Source organism: Paramormyrops kingsleyae, chromosome 19 (assembly GCF_048594095.1).
Source record: "Paramormyrops kingsleyae isolate MSU_618 chromosome 19, PKINGS_0.4, whole genome shotgun sequence".
NCBI classification, from domain to species: domain Eukaryota; kingdom Metazoa; phylum Chordata; class Actinopteri; order Osteoglossiformes; family Mormyridae; genus Paramormyrops; species Paramormyrops kingsleyae.
The window spans coordinates 29,765,615-29,773,214 of record NC_132815.1 but is presented as its reverse complement, the minus strand read 5'-3'; positions in this window follow the sequence as shown (position 1 = coordinate 29,773,214).

Sequence of the window (7,600 nt, the reverse complement as noted above, 5' to 3'; positions counted from 1 at the left end):
TCCCCTACTACCACAACCTCCCTGCTCCTGGGGGTAGGCGGCTCCTTGGTGCCCAAGGGCTCACCTGCCTCCCCAGTCTCTTCCGGCTCTAAAGCGTACGACCTACGTTCACCCAGCTCTCTCGACCTACCTGTTCATCATTCTCCCCCCTCCCCGCTTGTGACGTACACACAGTCTCCCTAAAAGGCGTGTCAACTCTCTCCTTTAACTCATTTTTATGTTGGATGAGAGCCAGTTGCTCCTCGAGGTCACGAACCTGGACCATGAGTGAGTCCACTAACATACATCGCTTGCAGACAAAGTTCGACTGGACGCAAGCATCCAGAAGGGCAAACATCTTGCAAACACAACACTGAGCTGGCCCCATAATTACCTAACTCATTATGACCCCGTCCTTTACTCCCAGCCCAGTATATCAGTATAGCATATTTAAACTTTTAGTTGATCCAATTAATGTATAGTTAAAACAATAAAGTGCCGAGTACACTAAAACACTAAATTAACACTTGTGTTGAATTGGAACTTTTTTATAAATTATCCGACAGCGTCAGTGATAACAACCTTTAAATTAAACTTTTAAAATAACCAAATTAACAATTACTTACCCAAGGCTAACTTCCTGCTGAACCGCGTTTAGCTAAACTAAAGCGAAGTTGCTCTAGGGAGGTCGAAAAACCACAGTTTTGGGGGACTTTAACTCGTGTCTTTTCAGGGATAACTTTTTTTTTTTTTAAGAAAAAGTCCTTCTCCTTCTATTTGTCCTGCCCAATTCCTCCTAAAGTCAAAGAAACTCATTTTAAAATAATATCTACAATACACCCTGTTAATAATTTTCTGTCATACATTTAAATTTGAGGTTGACCCATGTACTTTTTGTTCTTCTGAAGATGAAACTATCGATCATCTATTTTTTAACTGCCCTCATGTGAATTCGTTCCGGTCAGACATTTACATTTGGCTTTTTCTCAATATTGACAACATTTCCATGGTTCACTTACAATGACATAATTTATTATATGGATGGTTTAGTAACATCTCTGACACTGTTAATCTCATTATTCTGGGTATATACCATATTTATTCTTGTAAGTGGAATGGGAACACTCCTACTTAAAATTTTTTCATTAATAATTTTGACTGCTATTTTAAATCGCTGAAGTTTATATCATACTTTAGGCTTTCCGCATGCGCTTTTGTGAGCTTCCGGTATGGTAACAGTTGTCCACACTGCAGCTTGTGTTCATTGAAATGATTTATAGTGGTGGCGGATGGCTGCTGTCGGGCTGCAATGAAATTCCTCCAGACCAGCAGAGGGCAGATGACGTTTGCCAGGTCCACGGTTTTCCCGCCAAATTGGGCTATTTTGAAAATACAGTTGTGGGTCAATATTAGCAGGTTGCAGGTTTTTGGGATGATTTGATAATGTTCCATGGCAGCAGACTGTAAGGGTAAAAAAAATTACAGTCAAACCACGTATTCTGAATAACTTGGTTTGCGAGTGTTTTGCAAGACGAGCAAAATTTTAAAATAAATTTTAACTTGATAAACGAGTGAGGTCTTCTATTTCTCCAGTTCTCAAGCAACTTCACTGGCTTCCAATCCGATTTTGTATAGAATTTAAAATTCTTCTCTTAACCTTTAAAGCTTTACACAATTTGGGCCCACCATACCTCTCTGAACTCCTTGAGCCATACTTACCGTCTCGCTCTCTTCGTTCTTCCTCTGCTGCTTTTCTCTCTATACCCCCTGCATCACTATCCACTATAGGATTAAGATCTTTTAGTTGTAGTGCCCCTTGGCTATGGAATGCTCTTTCTCTTCACATACGCACAGTCACTTCAATTGCTGACTTTAAATCTCTTCTCAAAATCCACTTATTCACACTGGCCTTTCATACATAATACAGATCTATTAGTAACTTAGTTATTTGCATTTATATTATTTTCCATTATTAATATTGAAGTTATTGTATAAATAATTGATTAGAGATCATTAAATTAATTGTTTGTTTCATCTATTTAATCATATTGTTTGTTTTGTTTATTTTGTTTGATCTATTTTGTTCTATATTTATTTGTTATTCTATTGTTTTATTTTTTGTTCTGTCTTTTTATCTTGTAAGGTGACCTTGAGAGTTTTGAAAGGCGCCCACTGTCACACTACCTGGTGCACGGAGCATTGACAGAAATGCAGGAAGCCAGCAGTCGTGGCGAATATGGGGTTTTATTGGAACAACAACGATAGAGACAGGCAAAACACGGGGTAACATTACAATGACCGGACTGGGGAAACAAAAGGAAACGCGGACTAAATCCTCCCTAAATCGGGAACAGCTGGTAAACACAGGGAATCCACATGGGGTTAATGAGGGGGTGTGGCACACGAGAGAAGCGGACGATCGGGGCATGACAGAACCCCCCCCCCCCAAAGGCACATACTCCGGGCGTGCCCCAGGGGAGGAGATGGACGAGACGAAACCGGGGACACGGGAACTGGAGAGACAAAAAGAACAACCTCAACGGGGCACAGGGAACAGTATGGACACACAGAACTGGCACAAGTTAGACAACTCAAACAATAAGCCACAAACCACGGGGAACGCAGACAAACACAAAGACACCAACGACGGAAACATGGGACCCAGGGACACTAAAGGGGACAATGGAGGGACCACACCAGGGGGCACAAAGGGACCAGAGGGGAGCAATGACATGGAGGTACGAGGAGCAAACAAGGAGGGCACAAAGGAACTAGAAGGGAATGACGGTGGCACAGGACGGGGAGCGAACACAGGGGCCAAGGCATCTAAGGGCAAGGGGCAACAAGGAGCAGAGGGGACCTTGGGGGGACGAGAAGTAAGGCACGCTGGGGAAGCAGGTCTCTGCAGGGCCGGAACAGGGCCTGAGGGTGGCGAGGATGCAGGTAAAGGGGCTGGTGGAGGTGGCAAGGAGGGAGCCGTGGGGAGAGCCGCGGGCGAGGGACCCGCATGCCGTCGAGGGGGGAAGGGACCGGGGAGACTGAGGCCGCATGGGGCAGCGCGTCGGCCGCCGGGGTTGGACCTTCGGCCGCCTTGGACTGGGGAGTCTGGACCCTCGTGGATCGGCATGTTGGCTGCCGGGGCTGGAGCCGACGGGCGTGGCACGGGCGGAGCCAGGGCTGGAGCCGACGGCCATGGCACAGGTGGAGCCTGGGCTGGAGCCAACGTGCGTGGCACGGGTGGAGCCAGGGCCGCGAGCGGAGCCTGGACCTCGGTCGGCGCAGCAGCCGCGGGCAGAGCCTGGACTCTGGACCTGGGGGCTGAGCAGGGGCCTCGGGGGATGGTGACGTGGTTGGAGCAGTATCCACGCGGGGCAGAACGGCTGGCTCAGCACCTGCAGGAGGGCGCCACTGGGGACGTTGCAGCAACCGCCAACTCCGGGCGCCGCAGGAGAGAGAGACAGAGGCGCCTCTGGGAGCACCACAGAAGACACAGGCACCGGGACCTCAGGGGAAGCAGCTGCAGGCACCGGGACCACAGGGGGCGCTGCCCAGTTCGGGAAGTTGCGGGATGGAGTCCCAGACGGACCTGGCCCCTTTAAGGACCAGGCACGTCCCAGAAAAGGGGCAAGCTGCTGACGTGAGCAGTGAAGCGGCGGGCGGACGGTCAGGGCAGGCAGCAGCAGGTGCGAACACTACCCGGTTTAGAACAGGGAGGGGGTCCTCCTGACACCCGGCTAAGGAAGCAGCGGAGAGAGAGACAGCCCCCAAACACACCTCCTGTGCGTCTTCCTGTCTGCGTTTTCTCCGCTTTTTCTTGCGTCTTCCAGCAGTGGGCGGCGACATTTGGGGCACCTCAGAAAGCTCAGAGAGCAGACCGAACGGTAAGCCACTAGAAACGGCTACCTTCCTCATCAGTAGTCACAGTAGAACACGGGGTTTAATTGGAACAACAACGATAAAGACAGGCAAAACACGGAGTAACATTACAATGACCGGACTGGGGAAACAAACGGAAACGCGGACTAAATACAATGGACTAATGGACAACGATTGGGAATGTTCATTCTGGATATCTGAAATATAATTGTGGATATCTGAAATTGAAAGCCCAATAGACATGAATGGCAAAAGTGACATAATTTCTCCTAGGAAGAATGACGTTGTGTCACGCCTCGGTGGGCGGGGCCACGTGACCAAGCCTCGTTACGATCATCTATTTAACCAGCACTCTGACTAACCACTGTTGCGAAGTATCGTTGCTCTCATGCGCCCTACTAAGCAATCTTCCTCTCTTGTCTTTTGTGCCACGTCATCTGCCCTGCCCGACCTGCCTGCCTCGTCTTCCTGATCCCTGCCCTGCTTCATCTGTATTTCCTGGTGTGCCTGTCTTCCCGTCCTGTGCCTCCTCCTAGGATTGATCTCTCCGGCTCACGACCCTCTGCCTGCCTTCTCGACCATCGCTTGTTGCCTGCCCCTTTGGACTTGTCTCTTGTTCGGTATCCCAATAAACCTCTGGGTCTCCTGCATCTGGGTTCAGCCTGTTCTGTTCTTCTCGGACGTGACACGTTGTGGATATCTGAAATGACAATTGTGGATAGGAAGAATGCCATTGTGGGTATGTGAAATGTTCTTTTTTACTAGGAAGAATTGAATTACGGATATCTGCAATACATATCCAGTCTAGCGATTAAATGTTAAAACGGCTTGCTATAGTCTGGTCACCCTAAGAGTGCATCCATCTACGAGACATCATTGTTTAACTGTGGTCTTAAAGTGTTGAACACTTGAATGTTATCAACATGCAAAATACTGGTTTATTTCATCGAGGTACACTATACTGGGATTTCAAATTTTGGCATTGTTTCAGCTTTTTTCTATGTTTTGTACTTTAAATGGACACAGTACAGTTATTATTAGTAAACTATAGTTTATAAAATAAACTATTGCCAGGAATTGCAAAATGCATTTCATATTGTCACGTTCGGGTTGCAGGCGAACAGAAAAGCAGGCGAACGGAACCGTACTTATGGGCAAACGGGGTTTTATTGCTCAAGAGACAGAAAGGTAGGGACATCTACGGGCACTACAATGACGGATCTCAGGAAACTAACTGAGACACGGACTAAATACAAAAGACAACCTCAGTTGAACGAGCACTACATTGTTAAACTTGTTAAACTCATCTCTTAGGCTTGGATATGTTCCTAAATCTTTTAAAATGGCTGTTATTAGACCTATCCTAAAGAAACCAAATCTTGAACCTAGTGACTTAGGAAACTATAGACCCATCTCAAATCTTCCCTTCATTTCTAAAATTCTGGAGAAAGTTGTTGCTCACCAGCTGTCTTCCTTTCTTCAAAATAATAATGCTAACGAGCTATATCAGTCTGGTTTCAGAAACAATCATAGCACAGAAACGGCCTTAGTCAAAGTGATAAACGACTTGCTTATGGCTTCCGACCGTGGCTGTATATCGCTATTATTCTTACTGGATCTAACTGCAGCATTCGATACTGTAGACCATAATATTCTTTTGGACCGGCTGGAAACATTGATTGGCATTAAAGGGACAGCACTCCTGTGGTTTCGTTCGTATTTAACTGATCGTTACCAGTTTGTCCATGTAAACAATGAGTCATCCATAGCCACTAAAGTAAGATATGGTGTCCCGCAGGGATCAGTGTTGGGCCCACTACTGTTCAATCTATATATGCTACCACTTGGTAACATTATTAGAAATTACAGTGTTAATTTTCATTGTTATGCTGATGATACACAATTGTATCTATCTGTCAAACCTAGTGACGCATCCCAGCTCTCTTCTTTAGCCGACTGTCTGCTAGACATCCGTTGTTGGATGGCAAGGAATTTCCTCATGTTAAATACAGAAAAAACTGAGGTTATTTTAATCGGTCCTAAGGATGCTCGCAATAAGTTTGTAAACTCCAACCCTACCGGCCTCCCTACTCAATTTAAAACAGTGGTCATAAATCTTGGTGTCCTGGTAGACTCCAACTTCTGCTTCAGTGCTCACATAAATAGCATTACCAGCACGGCATTTTACCATCTATGGAACATAGCCAAGCTTCGGAAGATGCTTTCCTTTCAAGATGCAGAAAAACTAATACATGCCTTTATAACTTCCAGATTGGACTACTGCAATGCCCTCCTTTCGGGTTGTCCATCTGGATCCCTACATAAACTTCAGTTAGTACAAAATGCAGCTGCCAGATTTCTCACAAAAACTAAAAAATTTGATCACATTAGCCCTATCCTGTCCTCCCTGCACTGGCTACCAGTCAAGTCTAGGATTGACTACAAATTACTGCTATTGACCTACAAAGCTCTGAATGGCCTTGCACCACAATATCTTAATGATCTTCTGGTCCCTTACAACCCTTCTCGCCTGCTTCAATCACAAGGAGCAGGATATCTATTAGTTCCTAAAGTAGACAGGGCTGCGGCAGGCTGCAGAGCATTCTCTTACAGAGCTCCGCGGCTGTGGAATGGTCTCCCGGGGGATGTGCGGGATTCAGGCACGCTCTCGCTTTTCAAGTCTAGATTAAAAACGCACTTGTATAGTTTAGCATATAGGAAACCTAGTTCTGGTTCCAGCTAGTCGCTCACTCCCAGTCAGACTAACAGTATGAGGTGAAGAGCTGGGTGGGGATCGGTGTTATTGGCTTTGGATAAACTGATGCGTCAGTGCTGTCACTCTAGCTTTACACTAGAGTGCTGATGTTCAGGGAGTCCCCATGCCTGTATTCCGCCTGTCTCTCCCTCTTTCTCATGCTGCATTAGCCAGATCTGCCGGAGCCTAGATGAATATTGCACTCGATCATTTTGCTTGCATTGTGTCTGGTTTCCTCAACTCTGGCTAATACACTACTTTCTTACTTCCTCCCTCACCCCTTCTGGGGTGTCCTGCCTGGAGAACCATGTCATCGAAGAATTTATGCCTCTGCTGCCTGCAAGACTACTACCTCCACCTCCGGCAACTACCCTCCAACCTGCCTGCCCTTGGCTCACGCGATGCCTCTCCATCCTTCCCTGCGGCTGTGCCACTGTTGATCTTCCCATCGTGCATCAAGCACCCCGTGCCTGCACCGGTCGGCCGCTGCATTGAGACTGATATTTCAACCCCTGTATTAGTGTAGTCATATCATCTTGTTTTGTTTGACTCATCTGCCGGCCCCTGGAGGATGGGCTCCCCCTTTGGGTCTGGTTCCTCCCAAGGTTTCTTCCTCTTAGGGAGTTTTTCCTTGCCACCGTTGCCTTTGGCTTACTCACTGGGGGGTCCTTACGTGGCAGAAATGTAAAGCGCATTGAGACAATGTAATGTTGTGATAATGCGCTATATAAATAAAATTGCATTGCAAGAGCTTCTTCAGGCCAGTGTTGCCCAGAAACCCAGCCTCTGTGATTGGTGGCCAGATTACACAGTGTAAGGAGAAAGCTCAGCATACAGAGGTCTTGCTTACTTTATTTAGCATATTTTGTCCAAAGCAGAGAAAGAGCACATTACAAACATAACAGAACTGGCCAACCCCAGGTTCGACCACTGGGCCTTGGACACCACAGCACCCAATGCTATGGCTCTTTGGCATCTCCCATTAGTAAT